The 23,428-nt window shown below is 42.3% G+C and overlaps 49 non-coding genes across 49 annotated transcripts; all 49 read left to right on the top strand.

Annotated features, from left to right (window-relative positions):
- The first annotated feature begins 292 nt into the window (after positions 1 to 292).
- TRNAV-UAC (transfer RNA valine (anticodon UAC)) lies at positions 293 to 365 on the top strand. Its single transcript has one exon. It is a non-coding gene; the product is annotated as a tRNA-Val (tRNA).
- A 110-nt stretch (positions 366 to 475) lies between these two features.
- Positions 476 to 548, top strand: TRNAV-AAC (transfer RNA valine (anticodon AAC)). Its single transcript has one exon. It is a non-coding gene; the product is annotated as a tRNA-Val (tRNA).
- Positions 549 to 879: 331 nt separating this feature from the next.
- Positions 880 to 952, top strand: TRNAV-UAC (transfer RNA valine (anticodon UAC)). Its single transcript has one exon. It is a non-coding gene; the product is annotated as a tRNA-Val (tRNA).
- Positions 953 to 1,062: 110 nt separating this feature from the next.
- TRNAV-AAC (transfer RNA valine (anticodon AAC)) lies at positions 1,063 to 1,135 on the top strand. The gene has a single exon. It is a non-coding gene; the product is annotated as a tRNA-Val (tRNA).
- Positions 1,136 to 1,220: 85 nt separating this feature from the next.
- On the top strand, positions 1,221 to 1,293 carry TRNAV-AAC (transfer RNA valine (anticodon AAC)). The gene has a single exon. It is a non-coding gene; the product is annotated as a tRNA-Val (tRNA).
- Positions 1,294 to 1,624: 331 nt separating this feature from the next.
- Positions 1,625 to 1,697, top strand: TRNAV-UAC (transfer RNA valine (anticodon UAC)). Its single transcript has one exon. It is a non-coding gene; the product is annotated as a tRNA-Val (tRNA).
- A 1,196-nt stretch (positions 1,698 to 2,893) lies between these two features.
- Positions 2,894 to 2,966, top strand: TRNAV-UAC (transfer RNA valine (anticodon UAC)). The gene has a single exon. It is a non-coding gene; the product is annotated as a tRNA-Val (tRNA).
- Positions 2,967 to 3,076: 110 nt separating this feature from the next.
- On the top strand, positions 3,077 to 3,149 carry TRNAV-AAC (transfer RNA valine (anticodon AAC)). The gene has a single exon. It is a non-coding gene; the product is annotated as a tRNA-Val (tRNA).
- A 331-nt stretch (positions 3,150 to 3,480) lies between these two features.
- Positions 3,481 to 3,553, top strand: TRNAV-UAC (transfer RNA valine (anticodon UAC)). The gene has a single exon. It is a non-coding gene; the product is annotated as a tRNA-Val (tRNA).
- Positions 3,554 to 3,663: 110 nt separating this feature from the next.
- On the top strand, positions 3,664 to 3,736 carry TRNAV-AAC (transfer RNA valine (anticodon AAC)). Its single transcript has one exon. It is a non-coding gene; the product is annotated as a tRNA-Val (tRNA).
- An 85-nt stretch (positions 3,737 to 3,821) lies between these two features.
- TRNAV-AAC (transfer RNA valine (anticodon AAC)) lies at positions 3,822 to 3,894 on the top strand. Its single transcript has one exon. It is a non-coding gene; the product is annotated as a tRNA-Val (tRNA).
- Positions 3,895 to 4,225: 331 nt separating this feature from the next.
- On the top strand, positions 4,226 to 4,298 carry TRNAV-UAC (transfer RNA valine (anticodon UAC)). The gene has a single exon. It is a non-coding gene; the product is annotated as a tRNA-Val (tRNA).
- A 268-nt stretch (positions 4,299 to 4,566) lies between these two features.
- On the top strand, positions 4,567 to 4,639 carry TRNAV-UAC (transfer RNA valine (anticodon UAC)). Its single transcript has one exon. It is a non-coding gene; the product is annotated as a tRNA-Val (tRNA).
- Positions 4,640 to 5,311: 672 nt separating this feature from the next.
- On the top strand, positions 5,312 to 5,384 carry TRNAV-UAC (transfer RNA valine (anticodon UAC)). Its single transcript has one exon. It is a non-coding gene; the product is annotated as a tRNA-Val (tRNA).
- Positions 5,385 to 5,494: 110 nt separating this feature from the next.
- TRNAV-AAC (transfer RNA valine (anticodon AAC)) lies at positions 5,495 to 5,567 on the top strand. The gene has a single exon. It is a non-coding gene; the product is annotated as a tRNA-Val (tRNA).
- A 330-nt stretch (positions 5,568 to 5,897) lies between these two features.
- Positions 5,898 to 5,970, top strand: TRNAV-UAC (transfer RNA valine (anticodon UAC)). Its single transcript has one exon. It is a non-coding gene; the product is annotated as a tRNA-Val (tRNA).
- Positions 5,971 to 6,238: 268 nt separating this feature from the next.
- TRNAV-AAC (transfer RNA valine (anticodon AAC)) lies at positions 6,239 to 6,311 on the top strand. Its single transcript has one exon. It is a non-coding gene; the product is annotated as a tRNA-Val (tRNA).
- Positions 6,312 to 6,642: 331 nt separating this feature from the next.
- On the top strand, positions 6,643 to 6,715 carry TRNAV-UAC (transfer RNA valine (anticodon UAC)). The gene has a single exon. It is a non-coding gene; the product is annotated as a tRNA-Val (tRNA).
- Positions 6,716 to 6,983: 268 nt separating this feature from the next.
- On the top strand, positions 6,984 to 7,056 carry TRNAV-UAC (transfer RNA valine (anticodon UAC)). The gene has a single exon. It is a non-coding gene; the product is annotated as a tRNA-Val (tRNA).
- A 672-nt stretch (positions 7,057 to 7,728) lies between these two features.
- Positions 7,729 to 7,801, top strand: TRNAV-UAC (transfer RNA valine (anticodon UAC)). Its single transcript has one exon. It is a non-coding gene; the product is annotated as a tRNA-Val (tRNA).
- Positions 7,802 to 7,911: 110 nt separating this feature from the next.
- TRNAV-AAC (transfer RNA valine (anticodon AAC)) lies at positions 7,912 to 7,984 on the top strand. The gene has a single exon. It is a non-coding gene; the product is annotated as a tRNA-Val (tRNA).
- Positions 7,985 to 8,315: 331 nt separating this feature from the next.
- TRNAV-AAC (transfer RNA valine (anticodon AAC)) lies at positions 8,316 to 8,388 on the top strand. The gene has a single exon. It is a non-coding gene; the product is annotated as a tRNA-Val (tRNA).
- Positions 8,389 to 9,060: 672 nt separating this feature from the next.
- TRNAV-UAC (transfer RNA valine (anticodon UAC)) lies at positions 9,061 to 9,133 on the top strand. The gene has a single exon. It is a non-coding gene; the product is annotated as a tRNA-Val (tRNA).
- Positions 9,134 to 9,243: 110 nt separating this feature from the next.
- On the top strand, positions 9,244 to 9,316 carry TRNAV-AAC (transfer RNA valine (anticodon AAC)). The gene has a single exon. It is a non-coding gene; the product is annotated as a tRNA-Val (tRNA).
- A 1,981-nt stretch (positions 9,317 to 11,297) lies between these two features.
- On the top strand, positions 11,298 to 11,370 carry TRNAV-UAC (transfer RNA valine (anticodon UAC)). Its single transcript has one exon. It is a non-coding gene; the product is annotated as a tRNA-Val (tRNA).
- A 672-nt stretch (positions 11,371 to 12,042) lies between these two features.
- On the top strand, positions 12,043 to 12,115 carry TRNAV-UAC (transfer RNA valine (anticodon UAC)). Its single transcript has one exon. It is a non-coding gene; the product is annotated as a tRNA-Val (tRNA).
- Positions 12,116 to 13,375: 1,260 nt separating this feature from the next.
- Positions 13,376 to 13,448, top strand: TRNAV-UAC (transfer RNA valine (anticodon UAC)). The gene has a single exon. It is a non-coding gene; the product is annotated as a tRNA-Val (tRNA).
- A 672-nt stretch (positions 13,449 to 14,120) lies between these two features.
- On the top strand, positions 14,121 to 14,193 carry TRNAV-UAC (transfer RNA valine (anticodon UAC)). The gene has a single exon. It is a non-coding gene; the product is annotated as a tRNA-Val (tRNA).
- A 110-nt stretch (positions 14,194 to 14,303) lies between these two features.
- TRNAV-AAC (transfer RNA valine (anticodon AAC)) lies at positions 14,304 to 14,376 on the top strand. The gene has a single exon. It is a non-coding gene; the product is annotated as a tRNA-Val (tRNA).
- Positions 14,377 to 14,707: 331 nt separating this feature from the next.
- On the top strand, positions 14,708 to 14,780 carry TRNAV-UAC (transfer RNA valine (anticodon UAC)). Its single transcript has one exon. It is a non-coding gene; the product is annotated as a tRNA-Val (tRNA).
- Positions 14,781 to 15,294: 514 nt separating this feature from the next.
- Positions 15,295 to 15,367, top strand: TRNAV-UAC (transfer RNA valine (anticodon UAC)). The gene has a single exon. It is a non-coding gene; the product is annotated as a tRNA-Val (tRNA).
- A 110-nt stretch (positions 15,368 to 15,477) lies between these two features.
- On the top strand, positions 15,478 to 15,550 carry TRNAV-AAC (transfer RNA valine (anticodon AAC)). The gene has a single exon. It is a non-coding gene; the product is annotated as a tRNA-Val (tRNA).
- A 331-nt stretch (positions 15,551 to 15,881) lies between these two features.
- Positions 15,882 to 15,954, top strand: TRNAV-UAC (transfer RNA valine (anticodon UAC)). The gene has a single exon. It is a non-coding gene; the product is annotated as a tRNA-Val (tRNA).
- Positions 15,955 to 16,468: 514 nt separating this feature from the next.
- On the top strand, positions 16,469 to 16,541 carry TRNAV-UAC (transfer RNA valine (anticodon UAC)). Its single transcript has one exon. It is a non-coding gene; the product is annotated as a tRNA-Val (tRNA).
- Positions 16,542 to 16,651: 110 nt separating this feature from the next.
- TRNAV-AAC (transfer RNA valine (anticodon AAC)) lies at positions 16,652 to 16,724 on the top strand. The gene has a single exon. It is a non-coding gene; the product is annotated as a tRNA-Val (tRNA).
- Positions 16,725 to 17,055: 331 nt separating this feature from the next.
- On the top strand, positions 17,056 to 17,128 carry TRNAV-UAC (transfer RNA valine (anticodon UAC)). Its single transcript has one exon. It is a non-coding gene; the product is annotated as a tRNA-Val (tRNA).
- Positions 17,129 to 17,642: 514 nt separating this feature from the next.
- Positions 17,643 to 17,715, top strand: TRNAV-UAC (transfer RNA valine (anticodon UAC)). The gene has a single exon. It is a non-coding gene; the product is annotated as a tRNA-Val (tRNA).
- Positions 17,716 to 18,816: 1,101 nt separating this feature from the next.
- Positions 18,817 to 18,889, top strand: TRNAV-UAC (transfer RNA valine (anticodon UAC)). The gene has a single exon. It is a non-coding gene; the product is annotated as a tRNA-Val (tRNA).
- A 514-nt stretch (positions 18,890 to 19,403) lies between these two features.
- On the top strand, positions 19,404 to 19,476 carry TRNAV-UAC (transfer RNA valine (anticodon UAC)). The gene has a single exon. It is a non-coding gene; the product is annotated as a tRNA-Val (tRNA).
- Positions 19,477 to 19,586: 110 nt separating this feature from the next.
- TRNAV-AAC (transfer RNA valine (anticodon AAC)) lies at positions 19,587 to 19,659 on the top strand. The gene has a single exon. It is a non-coding gene; the product is annotated as a tRNA-Val (tRNA).
- Positions 19,660 to 19,990: 331 nt separating this feature from the next.
- TRNAV-UAC (transfer RNA valine (anticodon UAC)) lies at positions 19,991 to 20,063 on the top strand. The gene has a single exon. It is a non-coding gene; the product is annotated as a tRNA-Val (tRNA).
- A 514-nt stretch (positions 20,064 to 20,577) lies between these two features.
- Positions 20,578 to 20,650, top strand: TRNAV-UAC (transfer RNA valine (anticodon UAC)). Its single transcript has one exon. It is a non-coding gene; the product is annotated as a tRNA-Val (tRNA).
- A 110-nt stretch (positions 20,651 to 20,760) lies between these two features.
- TRNAV-AAC (transfer RNA valine (anticodon AAC)) lies at positions 20,761 to 20,833 on the top strand. The gene has a single exon. It is a non-coding gene; the product is annotated as a tRNA-Val (tRNA).
- A 331-nt stretch (positions 20,834 to 21,164) lies between these two features.
- TRNAV-UAC (transfer RNA valine (anticodon UAC)) lies at positions 21,165 to 21,237 on the top strand. Its single transcript has one exon. It is a non-coding gene; the product is annotated as a tRNA-Val (tRNA).
- A 514-nt stretch (positions 21,238 to 21,751) lies between these two features.
- On the top strand, positions 21,752 to 21,824 carry TRNAV-UAC (transfer RNA valine (anticodon UAC)). The gene has a single exon. It is a non-coding gene; the product is annotated as a tRNA-Val (tRNA).
- Positions 21,825 to 21,934: 110 nt separating this feature from the next.
- TRNAV-AAC (transfer RNA valine (anticodon AAC)) lies at positions 21,935 to 22,007 on the top strand. The gene has a single exon. It is a non-coding gene; the product is annotated as a tRNA-Val (tRNA).
- Positions 22,008 to 22,338: 331 nt separating this feature from the next.
- TRNAV-UAC (transfer RNA valine (anticodon UAC)) lies at positions 22,339 to 22,411 on the top strand. Its single transcript has one exon. It is a non-coding gene; the product is annotated as a tRNA-Val (tRNA).
- A 514-nt stretch (positions 22,412 to 22,925) lies between these two features.
- TRNAV-UAC (transfer RNA valine (anticodon UAC)) lies at positions 22,926 to 22,998 on the top strand. The gene has a single exon. It is a non-coding gene; the product is annotated as a tRNA-Val (tRNA).
- Positions 22,999 to 23,108: 110 nt separating this feature from the next.
- TRNAV-AAC (transfer RNA valine (anticodon AAC)) lies at positions 23,109 to 23,181 on the top strand. The gene has a single exon. It is a non-coding gene; the product is annotated as a tRNA-Val (tRNA).
- Positions 23,182 to 23,428: the final 247 nt, after the last annotated feature.

Genomic DNA, 23,428 nt, shown 5'->3' on the forward strand with positions numbered 1-23,428 from the left:
GGAGGTTTTTGGCAATTTTTTTAAATTGAAAAGTGACATATTTTGGGTCCTTGGTAGTATAGTGCTGAGTATCACCGCCTGTTTTACGGAAGACCTGAGTTAAATTCCCCGCCGGGGAGGCATGACCGGCTTCAGTTTTTAAAGATTGCAGAAAATATTTTGGTGGCAATGAAACGGTTTCTTCTTAATACCAAAAATATCCGTTTTAAAGAAATCCACTGGTTCAGGCCTTGGTCAAAATGCAACCCTATCTCCAAGACGATTTTCGTCAGTTCATGTTGCAGTCGCTAGCGTATCTATGGTGTAGTGGTTATCCCGTCCGCTTTACACGCGGAAGGTCTCAGGTTCGAGCCCTGATAGATACAAAGAAGGTTGATATTTTAGCGATATGTGGACGAGTGAATTGAAGGCTCTCGGTCTCGAAAATTTGCCCATTTTTAAAACGGTTTCATCGTATTTACGATGGCTATGACGGGTATCTATGGTGTAGTGGTTATCACGTCCGCCTAACACGCGGAAGGTCCCAGGTTCGAGCCCTGGTAGATACATAATGTTCTTTTTTGACTTGTTGTTAGAACGAAACTTTCGGAGGTTTTTGGCAATTTTTTCAAATTGAAAAGTGACATATTTTGGGTCCTTGGTAGTATAGTGCTGAGTATCACCGCCTGTTTTACGGAAGACCTGAGTTAAATTCCCCGCCGGGGAGGCGTGACCGGCTTCAGTTTTTAAAGATTGCAGAAAATATTTTTGTGGCAATGAAACTGTTTCTTCTTAATACCAAAAATATCCGTTTTAAAGAAATCCACTGGTTCAGGCCTTGGTCAAAATGCAACCCTATCACCCAGACGATTTTCGTCAGTTCATGTTACAGTCGCTAGCGTATCTATGGTGTAGTGGTTATCACGTCCGCTTTACACGCGGAAGGTCTCAGGTTCGAGCCCTGATAGATACAAAGAAGGTTGATATTTTAGCGATATGTGGACGAGTGAATTGGAGGCTCTCGGTCTCGATAATTTGCCCATTTTTAAAACAGTTTCATCGTATTTACGATGGCCATGACGGGTATCTATGGTGTAGTGGTTATCACGTCCGCCTAACACGCGGAAGGTCCCAGGTTCGAGCCCTGGTAGATACATAATGCTCTTTTTTGACTTGTTGTTAGAACGAAACTTTCGGAGGTTTTTGGCAATTTTTTTAAATTGAAAAGTGAAATGTTTTGGGTATCTATGGTGTAGTGGTTATCACGTCCGCCTAACACGCGGAAGGTCCCAGGTTCGAGCCCTGGTAGATACATAATGTTCTTTTTTGACTTGTTGTTAGAACGAAACTTTCGGAGGTTTTTGGCAATTTTTTCAAATTGAAAAGTGACATATTTTGGGTCATTGGTAGTATAGTGCTGAGTATCACCGCCTGTTTTACGGAAGACCTGAGTTAAATTCCCCGCCGGGGAGGCATGACCGGCTTCAGTTTTTAAAGATTGCAGAAAATATTTTGGTGGCAATGAAACTGTTTCTTCTTAATACCAAAAATATCCGTTTTAAAGAAATCCACTGGTTCAGGCCTTGGTCAAAATGCAACCCTATCACCCAGACGATTTTCGTCAGTTCATGTTACAGTCGCTAGCGTATCTATGGTGTAGTGGTTATCACGTCCGCTTTACACGCGGAAGGTCTCAGGTTCGAGCCCTGATAGATACAAAGAAGGTTGATTTTTTAGCGATATGTGGACGAGTGAATTGGAGGCTCTCGGTCTCGAAAATTTGCCCATTTTTAAAACAGTTTCATCGTATTTACGATGGCTATGACGGGTATCTATGGTGTAGTGGTTATCACGTCCGCCTAACACGCGGAAGGTACCAGGTTCGAGCCCTGGTAGATACATAATGTTCTTTTTTGACTTGTTGTTAGAACGAAACTTTCGGAGGTTTTTGGCAATTTTTTTAAATTGAAAAGTGAAATGTTTTGGGTATCTATGGTTTAGTGGTTATCACGTCCGCCTAACACGCGGAAGGTCCCTGGTTCGAGCCCTGATAGATACAAAGAAGGTTGATATTTTAGCGATATGTGGACGAGTGAATTGGAGGCTCTCGGTCTCGAAAATTTGCCCATTTTTAAAACAGTTTCATCGTATTTACGATGGCTATGACGGGTATCTATGGTGTAGTGGTTATCACGTCCGCCTAACACGCGGAAGGTACCAGGTTCGAGCCCTGGTAGATACATAATGCTCTTTTTTGACTTGTTGTTAGAACGAAACTTTCGGAGGTTTTTGGCAATTTTTTTAAATTGAAAAGTGAAATGTTTTGGGTATCTATGGTGTAGTGGTTATCACGTCTGCCTAACACGCGGAAGGTCTCAGGTTCGAGCCCTGATAGATACAAAGAAGGTTGATATTTTAGCGATATGTGGACGAGTGAATTGGAGGCTCTCGGTCTCGAAAATTTGCCCATTTTTAAAACAGTTTCATCGTATTTACGATGGCTATGACGGGTATCTATGGTGTAGTGGTTATCACGTCCGCCTAACACGCGGAAGGTACCAGGTTCGAGCCCTGGTAGATACATAATGCTCTTTTTTGACTTGTTGTTAGAACGAAACTTTCGGAGGTTTTTGGCAATTTTTTTAAATTGAAAAGTGACATATTTTGGGTCCTTGGTAGTATAGTGCTGAGTATCACCGCCTGTTTTACGGAAGACCTGAGTTAAATTCCCCGCCGGGGAGGCATGACCGGCTTCAGTTTTTAAAGATTGCAGAAAATATTTTGGTGGCAATGAAACGGTTTCTTCTTAATACCAAAAATATCCGTTTTAAAGAAATCCACTGGTTCAGGCCTTGGTCAAAATGCAACCCTATCTCCAAGACGATTTTCGTCAGTTCATGTTGCAGTCGCTAGCGTATCTATGGTGTAGTGGTTATCCCGTCCGCTTTACACGCGGAAGGTCTCAGGTTCGAGCCCTGATAGATACAAAGAAGGTTGATATTTTAGCGATATGTGGACGAGTGAATTGAAGGCTCTCGGTCTCGAAAATTTGCCCATTTTTAAAACGGTTTCATCGTATTTACGATGGCTATGACGGGTATCTATGGTGTAGTGGTTATCACGTCCGCCTAACACGCGGAAGGTCCCAGGTTCGAGCCCTGGTAGATACATAATGTTCTTTTTTGACTTGTTGTTAGAACGAAACTTTCGGAGGTTTTTGGCAATTTTTTCAAATTGAAAAGTGACATATTTTGGGTCCTTGGTAGTATAGTGCTGAGTATCACCGCCTGTTTTACGGAAGACCTGAGTTAAATTCCCCGCCGGGGAGGCGTGACCGGCTTCAGTTTTTAAAGATTGCAGAAAATATTTTTGTGGCAATGAAACTGTTTCTTCTTAATACCAAAAATATCCGTTTTAAAGAAATCCACTGGTTCAGGCCTTGGTCAAAATGCAACCCTATCACCCAGACGATTTTCGTCAGTTCATGTTACAGTCGCTAGCGTATCTATGGTGTAGTGGTTATCACGTCCGCTTTACACGCGGAAGGTCTCAGGTTCGAGCCCTGATAGATACAAAGAAGGTTGATATTTTAGCGATATGTGGACGAGTGAATTGGAGGCTCTCGGTCTCGATAATTTGCCCATTTTTAAAACAGTTTCATCGTATTTACGATGGCCATGACGGGTATCTATGGTGTAGTGGTTATCACGTCCGCCTAACACGCGGAAGGTCCCAGGTTCGAGCCCTGGTAGATACATAATGCTCTTTTTTGACTTGTTGTTAGAACGAAACTTTTGGAGGTTTTTGGCAATTTTTTTAAATTGAAAAGTGAAATGTTTTGGGTATCTATGGTGTAGTGGTTATCACGTCCGCCTAACACGCGGAAGGTCCCAGGTTCGAGCCCTGGTAGATACATAATGTTCTTTTTTGACTTGTTGTTAGAACGAAACTTTCGGAGGTTTTTGGCAATTTTTTCAAATTGAAAAGTGACATATTTTGGGTCATTGGTAGTATAGTGCTGAGTATCACCGCCTGTTTTACGGAAGACCTGAGTTAAATTCCCCGCCGGGGAGGCATGACCGGCTTCAGTTTTTAAAGATTGCAGAAAATATTTTGGTGGCAATGAAACTGTTTCTTCTTAATACCAAAAATATCCGTTTTAAAGAAATCCACTGGTTCAGGCCTTGGTCAAAATGCAACCCTATCACCCAGACGATTTTCGTCAGTTCATGTTACAGTCGCTAGCGTATCTATGGTGTAGTGGTTATCACGTCCGCTTTACACGCGGAAGGTCTCAGGTTCGAGCCCTGATAGATACAAAGAAGGTTGATTTTTTAGCGATATGTGGACGAGTGAATTGGAGGCTCTCGGTCTCGAAAATTTGCCCATTTTTAAAACAGTTTCATCGTATTTACGATGGCTATGACGGGTATCTATGGTGTAGTGGTTATCACGTCCGCCTAACACGCGGAAGGTACCAGGTTCGAGCCCTGGTAGATACATAATGCTCTTTTTTGACTTGTTGTTAGAACGAAACTTTCGGAGGTTTTTGGCAATTTTTTTAAATTGAAAAGTGAAATGTTTTGGGTATCTATGGTGTAGTGGTTATCACGTCCGCTTTACACGCGAAAGGTCTCAGGTTCGAGCCCTGATAGATACAAAGAAGGTTGATATTTTAGCGATATGTGGACGAGTGAATTGGAGGCTCTCGGTCTCGAAAATTTGCCCATTTTTAAAACAGTTTCATCGTATTTACGATGGCAATGACGGGTATCTATGGTGTAGTGGTTATCACGTCCGCCTAACACGCGGAAGGTACCAGGTTCGAGCCCTGGTAGATACATAATGCTCTTTTTTGACTTGTTGTTAGAACGAAACTTTCGGAGGTTTTTGGCAATTTTTTTAAATTGAAAAGTGAAATGTTTTGGGTATCTATGGTGTAGTGGTTATCACGTCCGCCTAACACGCGGAAGGTCCCTGGTTCGAGCCCTGGTAGATACATAATGTTCTTTTTTGACTTGTTGTTAGAACGAAACTTTCGGAGGTTTTTGGCAATTTTTTTAAATTGAAAAGTGACATATTTTGGGTCCTTGGTAGTATAGTGCTGAGTATCACCGCCTGTTTTACGGAAGACCTGAGTTAAATTCCCCGCCGGGGAGGCATGACCGGCTTCAGTTTTTAAAGATTGCAGAAAATATTTTGGTGGCAATGAAACGGTTTCTTCTTAATACCAAAAATATCCGTTTTAAAGAAATCCACTGGTTCAGGCCTTGGTCAAAATGCAACCCTATCTCCAAGACGATTTTCGTCAGTTCATGTTGCAGTCGCTAGCGTATCTATGGTGTAGTGGTTATCCCGTCCGCTTTACACGCGGAAGGTCTCAGGTTCGAGCCCTGATAGATACAAAGAAGGTTGATATTTTAGCGATATGTGGACGAGTGAATTGAAGGCTCTCGGTCTCGAAAATTTGCCCATTTTTAAAACGGTTTCATCGTATTTACGATGGCTATGACGGGTATCTATGGTGTAGTGGTTATCACGTCCGCCTAACACGCGGAAGGTCCCAGGTTCGAGCCCTGGTAGATACATAATGTTCTTTTTTGACTTGTTGTTAGAACGAAACTTTCGGAGGTTTTTGGCAATTTTTTCAAATTGAAAAGTGACATATTTTGGGTCCTTGGTAGTATAGTGCTGAGTATCACCGCCTGTTTTACGGAAGATCTGAGTTAAATTCCCCGCCGGGGAGGCGTGACCGGCTTCAGTTTTTAAAGATTGCAGAAAATATTTTTTGGCAATGAAACTGTTTCTTCTTAATACCAAAAATATCCGTTTTAAAGAAATCCACTGGTTCAGGCCTTGGTCAAAATGCAACCCTATCACCCAGACGATTTTCGTCAGTTCATGTTACAGTCGCTAGCGTATCTATGGTGTAGTGGTTATCACGTCCGCTTTACACGCGGAAGGTCTCAGGTTCGAGCCCTGATAGATACAAAGAAGGTTGATATTTTAGCGATATGTGGACGAGTGAATTGGAGGCTCTCGGTCTCGATAATTTGCCCATTTTTAAAACAGTTTCATCGTATTTACGATGGCCATGACGGGTATCTATGGTGTAGTGGTTATCACGTCCGCCTAACACGCGGAAGGTCCCAGGTCCGAGCCCTGGTAGATACATAATGCTCTTTTTTGACTTGTTGTTAGAACGAAACTTTCGGAGGTTTTTGGCAATTTTTTTAAATTGAAAAGTGAAATGTTTTGGGTATCTATGGTGTAGTGGTTATCACGTCCGCCTAACACGCGGAAGGTCCCAGGTTCGAGCCCTGGTAGATACATAATGTTCTTTTTTGACTTGTTGTTAGAACGAAACTTTCGGAGGTTTTTGGCAATTTTTTCAAATTGAAAAGTGACATATTTTGGGTCATTGGTAGTATAGTGCTGAGTATCACCGCCTGTTTTACGGAAGACCTGAGTTAAATTCCCCGCCGGGGAGGCATGACCGGCTTCAGTTTTTAAAGATTGCAGAAAATATTTTGGTGGCAATGAAACTGTTTCTTCTTAATACCAAAAATATCCGTTTTAAAGAAATCCACTGGTTCAGGCCTTGGTCAAAATGCAACCCTATCACCCAGACGATTTTCGTCAGTTCATGTTACAGTCGCTAGCGTATCTATGGTGTAGTGGTTATCACGTCCGCTTTACACGCGGAAGGTCTCAGGTTCGAGCCCTGATAGATACAAAGAAGATTGATTTTTTAGCGATATGTGGACGAGTGAATTGGAGGCTCTCGGTCTCGAAAATTTGCCCATTTTTAAAACAGTTTCATCGTATTTACGATGGCTATGACGGGTATCTATGGTGTAGTGGTTATCACGTCCGCCTAACACGCGGAAGGTACCAGGTTCGAGCCCTGGTAGATACATAATGCTCTTTTTTGACTTGTTGTTAGAACGAAACTTTCGGAGGTTTTTGGCAATTTTTTTAAATTGAAAAGTGAAATGTTTTGGGTATCTATGGTGTAGTGGTTATCACGTCCGCTTTACACGCGGAAGGTCTCAGGTTCGAGCCCTGATAGATACAAAGAAGGTTGATATTTTAGCGATATGTGGACGAGTGAATTGGAGGCTCTCGGTCTCGAAAATTTGCCCATTTTTAAAACAGTTTCATCGTATTTACGATGGCAATGACGGGTATCTATGGTGTAGTGGTTATCACGTCCGCCTAACACGCGGAAGGTACCAGGTTCGAGCCCTGGTAGATACATAATGCTCTTTTTTGACTTGTTGTTAGAACGAAACTTTCGGAGGTTTTTGGCAATTTTTTTAAATTGAAAAGTGAAATGTTTTGGGTATCTATGGTGTAGTGGTTATCACGTCCGCCTAACACGCGGAAGGTCCCTGGTTCGAGCCCTGGTAGATACATAATGTTCTTTTTTGACTTGTTGTTAGAACGAAACTTTCGGAGGTTTTTGGCAATTTTTTTAAATTGAAAAGTGACATATTTTGGGTCCTTGGTAGTATAGTGCTGAGTATCACCGCCTGTTTTACGGAAGACCTGAGTTAAATTCCCCGCCGGGGAGGCATGACCGGCTTCAGTTTTTAAAGATTGCAGAAAATATTTTGGTGGCAATGAAACGGTTTCTTCTTAATACCAAAAATATCCGTTTTAAAGAAATCCACTGGTTCAGGCCTTGGTCAAAATGCAACCCTATCTCCAAGACGATTTTCGTCAGTTCATGTTGCAGTCGCTAGCGTATCTATGGTGTAGTGGTTATCCCGTCCGCTTTACACGCGGAAGGTCTCAGGTTCGAGCCCTGATAGATACAAAGAAGGTTGATATTTTAGCGATATGTGGACGAGTGAATTGAAGGCTCTCGGTCTCGAAAATTTGCCCATTTTTAAAACGGTTTCATAGTATTTACGATGGCTATGACGGGTATCTATGGTGTAGTGGTTATCACGTCCGCCTAACACGCGGAAGGTCCCAGGTTCGAGCCCTGGTAGATACATAATGTTCTTTTTTGACTTGTTGTTAGAACGAAACTTTCGGAGGTTTTTGGCAATTTTTTCAAATTGAAAAGTGACATATTTTGGGTCCTTGGTAGTATAGTGCTGAGTATCACCGCCTGTTTTACGGAAGATCTGAGTTAAATTCCCCGCCGGGGAGGCGTGACCGGCTTCAGTTTTTAAAGATTGCAGAAAATATTTTTGTGGCAATGAAACTGTTTCTTCTTAATACCAAAAATATCCGTTTTAAAGAAATCCACTGGTTCAGGCCTTGGTCAAAATGCAACCCTATCACCCAGACGATTTTCGTCAGTTCATGTTACAGTCGCTAGCGTATCTATGGTGTAGTGGTTATCACGTCCGCCTAACACGCGGAAGGTCCCAGGTTCGAGCCCTGGTAGATACATAATGTTCTTTTTTGACTTGTTGTTAGAACGAAACTTTCGGAGGTTTTTGGCAATTTTTTTAAATTGAAAAGTGAAATGTTTTGGGTATCTATGGTGTAGTGGTTATCACGTCCGCCTAACACGCGGAAGGTCCCAGGTTCGAGCCCTGAAAGATACATAGAAGGTTGATATTTTAGCAATATGTGGACGAGTGAATTGGAGGCTCTCGGTCTCGAAAATTTGCCCATTTTTAAAACGTTTTCATCGTATTTACGATGGCTATGACGGGTATCTATGGTGCAGTGGTTATCACGTCCGCCTAACACGCGGAAGGTCCCAGGTTCGAGCCCTGGTAGATACATAATGTTCTTTTTTGACTTGTTGTTAGAACGAAACTTTCGGAGGTTTTTGGCAATTTTTTCAAATTGAAAAGTGACATATTTAAGGTCCTTGGTAGTATAGTGCTGAGTATCACCGCCTGTTTTACGGAAGACCTGAGTTAAATTCCCCGCCGGGGAGGCATGACCGGCTTCAGTTTTTAAAGATTGCAGAAAATATTTTGGTGGCAATGAAACTGTTTCTTCTTAATACCAAAAATATCCGTTTTAAAGAAATCCACTGGTTCAGGCCTTGGTCAAAATGCAACCCTATCACCCAGACGATTTTCGTCAGTTCATGTTACAGTCGCTAGCGTATCTATGGTGTAGTGGTTATCACGTCCGCTTTACACGCGGAAGGTCTCAGGTTCGAGCCATGATAGATACAAAGAAGGTTGATATTTTAGCGATATGTGGACGAGTGAATTGGAGGCTCTCGGTCTCGATAATTTGCCCATTTTTAAAACAGTTTCATCGTATTTACGATGGCCATGACGGGTATCTATGGTGTAGTGGTTATCACGTCCGCCTAACACGCGGAAGGTCCCAGGTTCGAGCCCTGGTAGATACATAATGCTCTTTTTTGACTTGTTGTTAGAACGAAACTTTCGGAGGTTTTTGGCAATTTTTTTAAATTGAAAAGTGAAATGTTTTGGGTATCTATGGTTTAGTGGTTATCACGTCCGCCTAACACGCGGAAGGTCCCTGGTTCGAGCCCTGGTAGATACATAATGTTCTTTTTTGACTTGTTGTTAGAACGAAACTTTCGGAGGTTTTTGGCAATTTTTTTAAATTGAAAAGTGACATATTTTGGGTCCTTGGTAGTATAGTGCTGAGTATCACCGCCTGTTTTACGGAAGACCTGAGTTAAATTCCCCGCCGGGGAGGCATGACCGGCTTCAGTTTTTAAAGATTGCAGAAAATATTTTGGTGGCAATGAAACGGTTTCTTCTTAATACCAAAAATATCCGTTTTAAAGAAATCCACTGGTTCAGGCCTTGGTCAAAATGCAACCCTATCTCCAAGACGATTTTCGTCAGTTCATGTTGCAGTCGCTAGCGTATCTATGGTGTAGTGGTTATCACGTCCGCTTTACACGCGGAAGGTCTCAGGTTTCTTGCCCTGATAGGTACAAAGAAGGTTGATATTTTAGTGATATGTGGACGAGTGAATTGGCGGCTCTCGGTCTCGAAAATTTGCCCATTTTTAAAACGGTTTCATCGTATTTACGATGGCTATGACGGGTATCTATGGTGCAGTGGTTATCACGTCCGCCTAACACGCGGAAGGTCCCAGGTTCGAGCCCTGGTAGATACATAATGTTCTTTTTTGACTTGTTGTTAGAACGAAACTTTCGGAGGTTTTTGGCAATTTTTTTAAATTGAAAAGTGAAATGTTTTGGGTATCTATGGTTTAGTGGTTATCACGTCCGCCTAACACGCGGAAGGTCCCTGGTTCGAGCCCTGGTAGATACATAATGTTCTTTTTTGACTTGTTGTTAGAACGAAACTTTCGGAGGTTTTTGGCAATTTTTTTAAATTGAAAAGTGACATATTTTGGGTCCTTGGTAGTATAGTGCTGAGTATCACCGCCTGTTTTACGGAAGACCTGAGTTAAATTCCCCGCCGGGGAGGCATGACCGGCTTCAGTTTTTAAAGATTGCAGAAAATATTTTGGTGGCAATGAAACGGTTTCTTCTTAATACCAAAAATATCCGTTTTAAAGAAATCCACTGGTTCAGGCCTTGGTCAAAATGCAACCCTATCTCCAAGACGATTTTCGTCAGTTCATGTTGCAGTCGCTAGCGTATCTATGGTGTAGTGGTTATCACGTCCGCTTTACACGCGGAAGGTCTCAGGTTTCTTGCCCTGATAGGTACAAAGAAGGTTGATATTTTAGTGATATGTGGACGAGTGAATTGGCGGCTCTCGGTCTCGAAAATTTGCCCATTTTTAAAACGGTTTCATCGTATTTACGATGGCTATGACGGGTATCTATGGTGCAGTGGTTATCACGTCCGCCTAACACGCGGAAGGTCCCAGGTTCGAGCCCTGGTAGATACATAATGTTCTTTTTTGACTTGTTGTTAGAACGAAACTTTCGGAGGTTTTTGGCAATTTTTTTAAATTGAAAAGTGAAATGTTTTGGGTATCTATGGTTTAGTGGTTATCACGTCCGCCTAACACGCGGAAGGTCCCTGGTTCGAGCCCTGGTAGATACATAATGTTCTTTTTTGACTTGTTGTTAGAACGAAACTTTCGGAGGTTTTTGGCAATTTTTTTAAATTGAAAAGTGACATATTTTGGGTCCTTGGTAGTATAGTGCTGAGTATCACCGCCTGTTTTACGGAAGACCTGAGTTAAATTCCCCGCCGGGGAGGCATGACCGGCTTCAGTTTTTAAAGATTGCAGAAAATATTTTGGTGGCAATGAAACGGTTTCTTCTTAATACCAAAAATATCCGTTTTAAAGAAATCCACTGGTTCAGGCCTTGGTCAAAATGCAACCCTATCTCCAAGACGATTTTCGTCAGTTCATGTTGCAGTCGCTAGCGTATCTATGGTGTAGTGGTTATCACGTCCGCTTTACACGCGGAAGGTCTCAGGTTCTAGCCCTGATAGGTACAAAGAAGGTTGATATTTTAGTGATATGTGGACGAGTGAATTGGCGGCTCTCGGTCTCGAAAATTTGCCCATTTTTAAAACGGTTTCATCGTATTTACGATGGCCATGACGGGTATCTATGGTGCAGTGGTTATCACGTCCGCCTAACACGCGGAAGGTCCCAGGTTCGAGCCCTGGTAGATACATAATGTTCTTTTTTGACTTGTTGTTAGAACGAAACTTTCGGAGGTTTTTGGCAATTTTTTTAAATTGAAAAGTGAAATGTTTTGGGTATCTATGGTTTAGTGGTTATCACGTCCGCCTAACACGCGGAAGGTCCCTGGTTCGAGCCCTGGTAGATACATAATGTTCTTTTTTGACTTGTTGTTAGAACGAAACTTTCGGAGGTTTTTGGCAATTTTTTTAAATTGAAAAGTGACATATTTTGGGTCCTTGGTAGTATAGTGCTGAGTATCACCGCCTGTTTTACGGAAGACCTGAGTTAAATTCCCCGCCGGGGAGGCATGACCGGCTTCAGTTTTTAAAGATTGCAGAAAATATTTTGGTGGCAATGAAACGGTTTCTTCTTAATACCAAAAATATCCGTTTTAAAGAAATCCACTGGTTCAGGCCTTGGTCAAAATGCAACCCTATCTCCAAGACGATTTTCGTCAGTTCATGTTGCAGTCGCTAGCGTATCTATGGTGTAGTGGTTATCACGTCCGCTTTACACGCGGAAGGTCTCAGGTTCGAGCCCTGATAGATACAAAGAAGGTTGATATTTTAGCGATATGTGGACGAGTGAATTGAAGGCTCTCGGTCTCGAAAATTTGCCCATTTTTAAAACGGTTTCATCGTATTTACGATGGCTATGACGGGTATCTATGGTGCAGTGGTTATCACGTCCGCCTAACACGCGGAAGGTCCCAGGTTCGAGCCCTGGTAGATACATAATGTTCTTTTTTGACTTGTTGTTAGAACGAAACTTTCGGAGGTTTTTGGCAATTTTTTTAAATTGAAAAGTGACATATTTTGGGTCCTTGGTAGTATAGTGCTGAGTATCACCGCCTGTTTTACGGAAGACCTGAGTTAAATTCCCCGCCGGGGAGGCATGACCGGCTTCAGTTTTTAAAGATTGCAGAAAATATTTTGGTGGCAATGAAACGGTTTCTTCTTAATACCAAAAATATCCGTTTTAAAGAAATCCACTGGTTCAGGCCTTGGTCAAAATGCAACCCTATCTCCAAGACGATTTTCGTCAGTTCATGTTGCAGTCGCTAGCGTATCTATGGTGTAGTGGTTATCACGTCCGCTTTACACGCGGAAGGTCTCAGGTTTCTTGCCCTGATAGGTACAAAGAAGGTTGATATTTTAGTGATATGTGGACGAGTGAATTGGCGGCTCTCGGTCTCGAAAATTTGCCCATTTTTAAAACGGTTTCATCGTATTTACGATGGCTATGACGGGTATCTATGGTGCAGTGGTTATCACGTCCGCCTAACACGCGGAAGGTCCCAGGTTCGAGCCCTGGTAGATACATAATGTTCTTTTTTGACTTGTTGTTAGAACGAAACTTTCGGAGGTTTTTGGCAATTTTTTTAAATTGAAAAGTGAAATGTTTTGGGTATCTATGGTTTAGTGGTTATCACGTCCGCCTAACACGCGGAAGGTCCCTGGTTCGAGCCCTGGTAGATACATAATGTTCTTTTTTGACTTGTTGTTAGAACGAAACTTTCGGAGGTTTTTGGCAATTTTTTTAAATTGAAAAGTGACATATTTTGGGTCCTTGGTAGTATAGTGCTGAGTATCACCGCCTGTTTTACGGAAGACCTGAGTTAAATTCCCCGCCGGGGAGGCATGACCGGCTTCAGTTTTTAAAGATTGCAGAAAATATTTTGGTGGCAATGAAACGGTTTCTTCTTAATACCAAAAATATCCGTTTTAAAGAAATCCACTGGTTCAGGCCTTGGTCAAAATGCAACCCTATCTCCAAGACGATTTTCGTCAGTTCATGTTGCAGTCGCTAGCGTATCTATGGTGTAGTGGTTATCACGTCCGCTTTACACGCGGAAGGTCTCAGGTTCTAGCCCTGATAGGTACAAAGAAGGTTGATATTTTAGTGATATGTGGACGAGTGAATTGGCGGCTCTCGGTCTCGAAAATTTGCCCATTTTTAAAACGGTTTCATCGTATTTACGATGGCCATGACGGGTATCTATGGTGCAGTGGTTATCACGTCCGCCTAACACGCGGAAGGTCCCAGGTTCGAGCCCTGGTAGATACATAATGTTCTTTTTTGACTTGTTGTTAGAACGAAACTTTCGGAGGTTTTTGGCAATTTTTTTAAATTGAAAAGTGAAATGTTTTGGGTATCTATGGTTTAGTGGTTATCACGTCCGCCTAACACGCGGAAGGTCCCTGGTTCGAGCCCTGGTAGATACATAATGTTCTTTTTTGACTTGTTGTTAGAACGAAACTTTCGGAGGTTTTTGGCAATTTTTTTAAATTGAAAAGTGACATATTTTGGGTCCTTGGTAGTATAGTGCTGAGTATCACCGCCTGTTTTACGGAAGACCTGAGTTAAATTCCCCGCCGGGGAGGCATGACCGGCTTCAGTTTTTAAAGATTGCAGAAAATATTTTGGTGGCAATGAAACGGTTTCTTCTTAATACCAAAAATATCCGTTTTAAAGAAATCCACTGGTTCAGGCCTTGGTCAAAATGCAACCCTATCTCCAAGACGATTTTCGTCAGTTCATGTTGCAGTCGCTAGCGTATCTATGGTGTAGTGGTTATCACGTCCGCTTTACACGCGGAAGGTCTCAGGTTCGAGCCCTGATAGATACAAAGAAGGTTGATATTTTAGCGATATGTGGACGAGTGAATTGAAGGCTCTCGGTCTCGAAAATTTGCCCATTTTTAAAACGGTTTCATCGTATTTACGATGGCTATGACGGGTATCTATGGTGTAGTGGTTATCACGTCCGCCTAACACGCGGAAGGTCCCAGGTTCGAGCCCTGGTAGATACATAATGTTCTTTTTTGACTTGTTGTTAGAACGAAACTTTCGGAGGTTTTTGGCAATTTTTTTAAATTGAAAAGTGACATATTTTGGGTCCTTGGTAGTATAGTGCTGAGTATCACCGCCTGTTTTACGGAAGACCTGAGTTAAATTCCCCGCCGGGGAGGCATGACCGGCTTCAGTTTTTAAAGATTGCAGAAAATATTTTGGTGGCAATGAAACTGTTTCTTCTTAATACCAAAAATATCCGTTTTAAAGAAATCCACTGGTTCAGGCCTTGGTCAAAATGCAACCCTATCACCCAGACGATTTTCGTCAGTTCATGTTACAGTCGCTAGCGTATCTATGGTGTAGTGGTTATCACGTCCGCTTTACACGCGAAAGGTCTCAGGTTCGAGCCCTGATAGATACAAAGAAGGTTGATATTTTAGCGATATGTGGACGAGTGAATTGGAGGCTCTCGGTCTCGAAAATTTGCCCATTTTTAAAACAGTTTCATCGTATTTACGACGGCTATGACGGGTATCTATGGTGTAGTGGTTATCACGTCCGCCTAACACGCGGAAGGTCCCAGGATCGAGCCCTGGTAGATACATAATGTTCTTTTTTGCCTTGTTGTTAGAACGAAACTTTCGGAGGTTTTTGGCAATTTTTTTAAATTGAAAAGTGACATATTTTGGGTCCTTGGTAGTATAGTGCTGAGTATCACCGCCTGTTTTACGGAAGACCTGAGTTAAATTCCCCGCCGGGGAGGCATGACCGGCTTCAGTTTTTAAAGATTGCAGAAAATATTTTGGTGGCAATGAAACGGTTTCTTCTTAATACCAAAAATATCCGTTTTAAAGAAATCCACTGGTTCAGGCCTTGGTAAAAATGCAACCCTATCTCCAAGACGATTTTCGTCAGTTCATGTTGCAGTCGCTAGCGTATCTATGGTGTAGTGGTTATCACGTCCGCTTTACACGCGGAAGGTCTCAGGTTCGAGCCCTGATAGGTACAAAGAAGGTTGATATTTTAGCGATATGTGGACGAGTGAATTGGCGGCTCTCGGTCTCGAAAATTTGCCCATTTTTAAAACGGTTTCATCGTATTTACGATGGCTATGACGGGTATCTATGGTGTAGTGGTTATCACGTCCGCCTAACACGCGGAAGGTCCCAGGTTCGAGCCCTGGTAGATACATAATGTTCTTTTTTGACTTGTTGTTAGAACGAAACTTTCGGAGGTTTTTGGCAATTTTTTTAAATTGAAAAGTGACATTTTTTGGGTCCTTGGTAGTATAGTGCTGAGTATCACCGCCTGTTTTACGGAAGACCTGAGTTAAATTCCCCGCCGGGGAGGCATGACCGGCTTCAGTTTTTAAAGATTGCAGAAAATATTTTGGTGGCAATGAAACGGTTTCTTCTTAATACCAAAAATATCCGTTTTAAAGAAATCCACTGGTTCAGGCCTTGGTAAAAATGCAACCCTATCTCCAAGACGATTTTCGTCAGTTCATGTTGCAGGCGCTAGCGTATCTATGGTGTAGTGGTTATCACGTCCGCTTTACACGCGAAAGGTCTCAGGTTCGAGCCCTGATAGATACAAAGAAGGTTGATATTTTAGCGATATGTGGACGAGTGAATTGGAGGCTCTCGGTCTCGAAAATTTGCCCATTTTTAAAACAGTTTCATCGTATTTACGACGGCTATGAAGGGTATCTATGGTGTAGTGGTTATCACGTCCGCCTAACACGCGGAAGGTCCCAGGATCGAGCCCTGGTAAATACATAATGTTCTTTTTTGCCTTGTTGTTAGAACGAAACTTTCGGAGGTTTTTGGCAATTTTTTTAAATTGAAAAGTGACATATTTTGGGTCCTTGGTAGTATAGTGCTGATTATCACCGCCTGTTTTACGGAAGACCTGAGTTAAATTCCCCGCCGGGGAGGCATTACCGGCTTCAGTTTTTAAAGATTGCAGAAAATATTTTGGTGGCAATGAAACGGTTTCTTCTTAATACCAAAAATATCCGTTTTAAAGAAATCCACTGGTTCAGGCCTTGGTAAAAATGCAACCCTATCTCCAAGACGATTTTCGTCAGTTCATGTTGCAGTCGCTAGCGTATCTATGGTGTAGTGGTTATCACGTCCGCTTTACACGCGGAAGGTCTCAGGTTCGAGCCCTGATAGGTACAAAGAAGGTTGATATTTTAGCGATATGTGGACGAGTGAATTGGCGGCTCTCGGTCTCGAAAATTTGCCCATTTTTAAAACGGTTTCATCGTATTTACGATGGCTATGACGGGTATCTATGGTGTAGTGGTTATCACGTCCGCCTAACACGCGGAAGGTCCCAGGTTCGAGCCCTGGTAGATACATAATGTTCTTTTTTGACTTGTTGTTAGAACGAAACTTTCGGAGGTTTTTGGCAATTTTTTTAAATTGAAAAGTGACATTTTTTGGGTCCTTGGTAGTATAGTGCTGAGTATCACCGCCTGTTTTACGGAAGACCTGAGTTAAATTCCCCGCCGGGGAGGCATGACCGGCTTCAGTTTTTAAAGATTGCAGAAAATATTTTGGTGGCAATGAAACGGTTTCTTCTTAATACCAAAAATATCCGTTTTAAAGAAATCCACTGGTTCAGGCCTTGGTAAAAATGCAACCCTATCTCCAAGACGATTTTCGTCAGTTCATGTTGCAGTCGCTAGCGTATCTATGGTGTAGTGGTTATCACGTCCGCTTTACACGCGAAAGGTCTCAGGTTCGAGCCCTGATAGATACAAAGAAGGTTGATATTTTAGCGATATGTGGACGAGTGAATTGGAGGCTCTCGGTCTCGAAAATTTGCCCATTTTTAAAACAGTTTCATCGTATTTACGACGGCTATGACGGGTATCTATGGTGTAGTGGTTATCACGTCCGCCTAACACGCGGAAGGTCCCAGGATCGAGCCCTGGTAGATACATAATGTTCTTTTTTGCCTTGTTGTTAGAACGAAACTTTCGGAGGTTTTTGGCAATTTTTTTAAATTGAAAAGTGACATATTTTGGGTCCTTGGTAGTATAGTGCTGAGTATCACCGCCTGTTTTACGGAAGACCTGAGTTAAATTCCCCGCCGGGGAGGCATTACCGGCTTCAGTTTTTAAAGATTGCAGAAAATATTTTGGTGGCAATGAAACGGTTTCTTCTTAATACCAAAAATATCCGTTTTAAAGAAATCCACTGGTTCAGGCCTTGGTAAAAATGCAACCCTATCTCCAAGACGATTTTCGTCAGTTCATGTTGCAGTCGCTAGCGTATCTATGGTGTAGTGGTTATCACGTCCGCTTTACACGCGGAAGGTCTCAGGTTCGAGCCCTGATAGGTACAAAGAAGGTTGATATTTTAGCGATATGTGGACGAGTGAATTGGCGGCTCTCGGTCTCGAAAATTTGCCCATTTTTAAAACGGTTTCATCGTATTTACGATGGCTATGACGGGTATCTATGGTGTAGTGGTTATCACGTCCGCCTAACACGCGTAAGGTCCCAGGTTCGAGCCCTGGTAGATACATAATGTTCTTTTTTGACTTGTTGTTAGAACGAAACTTTCGGAGGTTTTTGGCAATTTTTTTAAATTGAAAAGTGACATTTTTTGGGTCCTTGGTAGTATAGTGCTGAGTATCACCGCCTGTTTTACGGAAGACCTGAGTTAAATTCCCCGCCGGGGAGGCATGACCGGCTTCAGTTTTTAAAGATTGCAGAAAATATTTTGGTGGCAATGAAACGGTTTCTTCTTGTTACCAAAAATATCCGTTTTAAAGAAATCCACTGGTTCAGGCCTTGGTCAAAATGCAACCCTATCTCCAAGACGATTTTCGTCAGTTCATGTTGCAGTCGCAAGCGTATCTATGGTGTAGTGGTTATCACGTCCGCTTTACACGCGGAAGGTCTCAGGTTCGAGCCCTTATAGATACATAGAAGGTTGATATTTTAGCGATATGTGGACGAGTGAATTGGAGGCTCTCGGTCTCGAAAATTTGCCCATTTTTAAAACGGTTTCATCGTATTTACGATGGCTATGACGGGTATCTATGGTGTAGTGGTTATCACGTCCGCCTAACACGCGGAAAGTCCCAGGTTTGAGCCCTGGTAGATACATAATGTTCTTTTTTGACTTGTTGTTAGAACGAAACTTTCGGAGGTTTTTGGCAATTTTTTTAAATTGAAAAGTGACATTTTTTGGGTCCTTGGTAGTATAGTGCTGAGTATCACCGCCTGTTTTACGGAAGACCTGAGTTAAATTCCCCGCCGGGGAGGCATGACCGGCTTCAGTTTTTAAAGATTGCAGAAAATATTTTGGTGGCAATGAAACGGTTTCTTCTTAATACCAAAAATATCCGTTTTAAAGAAATCCACTGGTTCAGGCCTTGGTAAAAATGCAACCCTATCTCCAAGACGATTTTCGTCAGTTCATGTTGCAGTCGCTAGCGTATCTATGGTGTAGTGGTTATCACGTCCGCTTTACACGCGGAAGGTCTCAGGTTCGAGCCCTGATAGGTACAAAGAAGGTTGATATTTTAGCGATATGTGGACGAGTGAATTGGCGGCTCTCGGTCTCGAAAATTTGCCCATTTTTAAAACGGTTTCATCGTATTTACGATGGCTATGACGGGTATCTATGGTGTAGTGGTTATCACGTCCGCCTAACACGCGTAAGGTCCCAGGTTCGAGCCCTGGTAGATACATAATGTTCTTTTTTGACTTGTTGTTAGAACGAAACTTTCGGAGGTTTTTGGCAATTTTTTTAAATTGAAAAGTGATATTTTTTGGGTCCTTGGTAGTATAGTGCTGAGTATCACCGCCTGTTTTACGGAAGACCTGAGTTAAATTCCCCGCCGGGGAGGCATGACCGGCTTCAGTTTTTAAAGATTGCAGAAAATATTTTGGTGGCAATGAAACGGTTTCTTCTTGTTACCAAAAATATCCGTTTTAAAGAAATCCACTGGTTCAGGCCTTGGTCAAAATGCAACCCTATCTCCAAGACGATTTTCGTCAGTTCATGTTGCAGTCGCTAGCGTATCTATGGTGTAGTGGTTATCACGTCCGCTTTACACGCGGAAGGTCTCAGGTTCGAGCCCTGATAGATACAAAGAAGGTTGATATTTTAGCGATATGTGGACGAGTGAATTGAAGGCTCTCGGTCTCGAAAATTTGCCCATTTTTAAAACGGTTTCATCGTATTTACGATGGCTATGACGGGTATCTATGGTGTAGTGGTTATCACGTCCGCCTAACACGCGGAAGGTCCCAGGTTCGAGCCCTGGTAGATACATAATGTTCTTTTTTGACTTGTTGTTAGAACGAAACTTTCGGAGGTTTTTGGCAATTTTTTTAAATTGAAAAGTGACATATTTTGGGTCCTTGGTAGTATAGTGCTGAGTATCACCGCCTGTTTTACGGAAGACCTGAGTTAAATTCCCCGCCGGGGAGGCATGACCGGCTTCAGTTTTTAAAGATTGCAGAAAATATTTTGGTGGCAATGAAACTGTTTCTTCTTAATACCAAAAATATCCGTTTTAAAGAAATCCACTGGTTCAGGCCTTGGTCAAAATGCAACCCTATCACCCAGACGATTTTCGTCAGTTCATGTTACAGTCGCTAGCGTATCTATGGTGTAGTGGTTATCACGTCCGCTTTACACGCGAAAGGTCTCAGGTTCGAGCCCTGATAGATACAAAGAAGGTTGATATTTTAGCGATATGTGGACGAGTGAATTGGAGGCTCTCGGTCTCGAAAATTTGCCCATTTTTAAAACAGTTTCATCGTATTTACGACGGCTATGACGGGTATCTATGGTGTAGTGGTTATCACGTCCGCCTAACACGCGGAAGGTCCCAGGATCGAGCCCTGGTAGATACATAATGTTCTTTTTTGCCTTGTTGTTAGAACGAAACTTTCGGAGGTTTTTGGCAATTTTTTTAAATTGAAAAGTGACATATTTTGGGTCCTTGGTAGTATAGTGCTGAGTATCACCGCCTGTTTTACGGAAGACCTGAGTTAAATTCCCCGCCGGGGAGGCATGACCGGCTTCAGTTTTTAAAGATTGCAGAAAATATTTTGGTGGCAATGAAACGGTTTCTTCTTAATACCAAAAATATCCGTTTTAAAGAAATCCACTGGTTCAGGCCTTGGTAAAAATGCAACCCTATCTCCAAGACGATTTTCGTCAGTTCATGTTGCAGTCGCTAGCGTATCTATGGTGTAGTGGTTATCACGTCCGCTTTACACGCGGAAGGTCTCAGGTTCGAGCCCTGATAGGTACAAAGAAGGTTGATATTTTAGCGATATGTGGACGAGTGAATTGGCGGCTCTCGGTCTCGAAAATTTGCCCATTTTTAAAACGGTTTTATCGTATTTACGATGGCTATGACGGGTATCTATGGTGTAGTGGTTATCACGTCCGCCTAACACGCGGAAGGTCCCAGGTTCGAGCCCTGGTAGATACATAATGTTCTTTTTTGACTTGTTGTTAGAACGAAACTTTCGGAGGTTTTTGGCAATTTTTTTAAATTGAAAAGTGACATTTTTTGGGTCCTTGGTAGTATAGTGCTGAGTATCACCGCCTGTTTTACGGAAGACCTGAGTTAAATTCCCCGCCGGGGAGGCATGACCGGCTTCAGTTTTTAAAGATTGCAGAAAATATTTTGGTGGCAATGAAACGGTTTCTTCTTAATACCAAAAATATCCGTTTTAAAGAAATCCACTGGTTCAGGCCTTGGTAAAAATGCAACCCTATCTCCAAGACGATTTTCGTCAGTTCATGTTGCAGGCGCTAGCGTATCTATGGTGTAGTGGTTATCACGTCCGCTTTACACGCGAAAGGTCTCAGGTTCGAGCCCTGATAGATACAAAGAAGGTTGATATTTTAGCGATATGTGGACGAGTGAATTGGAGGCTCTCGGTCTCGAAAATTTGCCCATTTTTAAAACAGTTTCATCGTATTTACGACGGCTATGAAGGGTATCTATGGTGTAGTGGTTATCACGTCCGCCTAACACGCGGAAGGTCCCAGGATCGAGCCCTGGTAAATACATAATGTTCTTTTTTGCCTTGTTGTTAGAACGAAACTTTCGGAGGTTTTTGGCAATTTTTTTAAATTGAAAAGTGACATATTTTGGGTCCTTGGTAGTATAGTGCTGATTATCACCGCCTGTTTTACGGAAGACCTGAGTTAAATTCCCCGCCGGGGAGGCATTACCGGCTTCAGTTTTTAAAGATTGCAGAAAATATTTTGGTGGCAATGAAACGGTTTCTTCTTAATACCAAAAATATCCGTTTTAAAGAAATCCACTGGTTCAGGCCTTGGTAAAAATGCAACCCTATCTCCAAGACGATTTTCGTCAGTTCATGTTGCAGTCGCTAGCGTATCTATGGTGTAGTGGTTATCACGTCCGCTTTACACGCGGAAGGTCTCAGGTTCGAGCCCTGATAGGTACAAAGAAGGTTGATATTTTAGCGATATGTGGACGAGTGAATTGGCGGCTCTCGGTCTCGAAAATTTGCCCATTTTTAAAACGGTTTCATCGTATTTACGATGGCTATGACGGGTATCTATGGTGTAGTGGTTATCACGTCCGCCTAACACGCGGAAGGTCCCAGGTTCGAGCCCTGGTAGATACATAATGTTCTTTTTTGACTTGTTGTTAGAACGAAACTTTCGGAGGTTTTTGGCAATTTTTTTAAATTGAAAAGTGACATTTTTTGGGTCCTTGGTAGTATAGTGCTGAGTATCACCGCCTGTTTTACGGAAGACCTGAGTTAAATTCCCCGCCGGGGAGGCATGACCGGCTTCAGTTTTTAAAGATTGCAGAAAATATTTTGGTGGCAATGAAACGGTTTCTTCTTAATACCAAAAATATCCGTTTTAAAGAAATCCACTGGTTCAGGCCTTGGTAAAAATGCAACCCTATCTCCAAGACGATTTTCGTCAGTTCATGTTGCAGGCGCTAGCGTATCTATGGTGTAGTGGTTATCACGTCCGCTTTACACGCGAAAGGTCTCAGGTTCGAGCCCTGATAGATACAAAGAAGGTTGATATTTTAGCGATATGTGGACGAGTGAATTGGAGGCTCTCGGTCTCGAAAATTTGCCCATTTTTAAAACAGTTTCATCGTATTTACGACGGCTATGAAGGGTATCTATGGTGTAGTGGTTATCACGTCCGCCTAACACGCGGAAGGTCCCAGGATCGAGCCCTGGTAAATACATAATGTTCTTTTTTGCCTTGTTGTTAGAACGAAACTTTCGGAGGTTTTTGGCAATTTTTTTAAATTGAAAAGTGACATATTTTGGGTCCTTGGTAGTATAGTGCTGATTATCACCGCCTGTTTTACGGAAGACCTGAGTTAAATTCCCCGCCGGGGAGGCATTACCGGCTTCAGTTTTTAAAGATTGCAGAAAATATTTTGGTGGCAATGAAACGGTTTCTTCTTAATACCAAAAATATCCGTTTTAAAGAAATCCACTGGTTCAGGCCTTGGTAAAAATGCAACCCTATCTCCAAGACGATTTTCGTCAGTTCATGTTGCAGTCGCTAGCGTATCTATGGTGTAGTGGTTATCACGTCCGCTTTACACGCGGAAGGTCTCAGGTTCGAGCCCTGATAGGTACAAAGAAGGTTGATATTTTAGCGATATGTGGACGAGTGAATTGGCGGCTCTCGGTCTCGAAAATTTGCCCATTTTTAAAACGGTTTCATCGTATTTACGATGGCTATGACGGGTATCTATGGTGTAGTGGTTATCACGTCCGCCTAACACGCGGAAGGTCCCAGGTTCGAGCCCTGGTAGATACATAATGTTCTTTTTTGACTTGTTGTTAGAACGAAACTTTCGGAGGTTTTTGGCAATTTTTTTAAATTGAAAAGTGACATTTTTTGGGTCCTTGGTAGTATAGTGCTGAGTATCACCGCCTGTTTTACGGAAGACCTGAGTTAAATTCCCCGCCGGGGAGGCATGACCGGCTTCAGTTTTTAAAGATTGCAGAAAATATTTTGGTGGCAATGAAACGGTTTCTTCTTAATACCAAAAATATCCGTTTTA

Source organism: Leiobunum rupestre, chromosome 3 (assembly GCF_980474605.1).
Source record: "Leiobunum rupestre chromosome 3, qqLeiRupe1.1.hap1, whole genome shotgun sequence".
Taxonomy (NCBI): domain Eukaryota; kingdom Metazoa; phylum Arthropoda; class Arachnida; order Opiliones; family Sclerosomatidae; genus Leiobunum; species Leiobunum rupestre.